Consider the following 1,884-nt stretch of genomic DNA (forward strand, 5'->3'; position numbering starts at 1 on the left):
ATTTACTTAGAGGAACAGATTCCATCTTGATCAACACCTACCTCCATATATAACTAGTAGGAGCCAACACATACCCATATACCCATACACAGTACAAGTATGAAAGCAGTATCAAACTCAAACCACCTATACACAAGATAACTGTGCTATCTCAGGTCTAAAGATTATATGCACTGATATGATTTATGACAATGCATTGACAAGACTAAACTCCATGTGCTTGTCATAAATGTCACTGGTTCAGCTTACTTATCATGTAGAAGTGTCTATCATGTTTTTTATTTGGCATGAGACTCACCATTCTATCTTATTTATATCTCATATAAATAACTTGGGAACAAATATGAATACAATCTTTCTTGATAAGTCATGTCCTTATTGTGACGTATCCTCGATTATGATCCTATTTATGATATTTTGTGCTAGAAATACTGTCACTCATATTCTTAACAACTTAAGTATAGAATTTCTAACAAAATATCAATGGACCTTTTCTATTACACATAAATATATTATGTAAATGGAAATGTGAAAATGCCTTTTATTAATAAAAACTTGTGTAAGATACATACTAAATGATATGCTCTAGGGCATACTACTAACAATCTCCCTCTAGCACTAAAGCCATTCATTACAATATCTTAGACCTATCTTCTCAAGATGTCGGTCTACTGAGTTTGTGACATAGGCTTAGTGAATGGATCAGCTGGATTTTCAACTGATGTTATTTTATGCATGGCTACATCACCTCGCCCAACTATTTCTCTGATAATGTGGTAGCGCCTTTCTATGTGTTTGGATTTCTGGTGAGACCGGGGTTCCTTAGCTTGTATGACTGCTCTATTATTGTCACAGTGAAGTGGAACTACTGACTCAATGGAAGGAACTACTGTAAGTTTTGTCACAAACTTCTTTATCCAAGTAGCTTCCTTTGCAATATCTGATGCAGCAATATACTCAGCCTCGATAGTGGAATCTGCAGTTGTACTTTGTTTGGAACTCTTCCAACTGACTGCACCTCCATTACAAATGAACACATACCCATAGGTAGACTTTCTATCGTCAATATCTAATTGGAAATCATAATCTGTATAACCATCCAATTGCAAGTCTCCACCTCCATATGTCAAGAATAAATCCTTAGTTCTTCTCAAGTACTTAAGGATATTCTTGACAGCTATCTAGTGTACCAAACCTAGATTGGATTGATATCTGCTAGTCAAACTAACAGCATATGCGATATCCGGCCTAGTACACAACATTGCATACATCAAACTTCTAATAGCCAAAGCATATGGAATCCTAGTCATTTTATCTCTTTCTTTATGTGTCTTTGGAGACATCACTTTAGAAAGGTGGATACCATGTCTCACTGGTAACAATCCTCTCTTGGAATCAAGCATGTTAAACCTCTTTAACACCTTTTCCAAGTATAGACTTTGGGATAAACTAATTATTCTTTTCACTCTATCTCTATAGATGCGAATCCCAAGAAAATAGGTTGCCTCTCCTAAGTCTTTCATGGAGAATGTATTTGACAACCATACCTTTACAGTTGTCAATATACCTGTGCCATTAATCATCAACAGTATGTCATCCACATATAAGACAAGGAAAGTAATAGCACTGTCACTAACCTTCTTATATACACTCATCCTCATTTTTCATAAAACCAAATGACTTAATGACTTCATCAAAAGGGATGTTCCAACTCCTCGATGCTTGCATGGCTTGGAACCATCTTGGGATTCAAAACCCGTAGGTTGTTCCATGAAAATGTTTTCTTTAATGTATCCATTGGGAAAAGCTATTTTGACATCCATCTGCTAAATCTCATAATCATAGTATGCAGCTATTGCTAATAGAATCCTAATTGATTTAAGC

The sequence above is a fragment of the Hevea brasiliensis genome, chromosome 1, assembly GCF_030052815.1.
Source record: "Hevea brasiliensis isolate MT/VB/25A 57/8 chromosome 1, ASM3005281v1, whole genome shotgun sequence".
Taxonomy (NCBI): domain Eukaryota; kingdom Viridiplantae; phylum Streptophyta; class Magnoliopsida; order Malpighiales; family Euphorbiaceae; genus Hevea; species Hevea brasiliensis.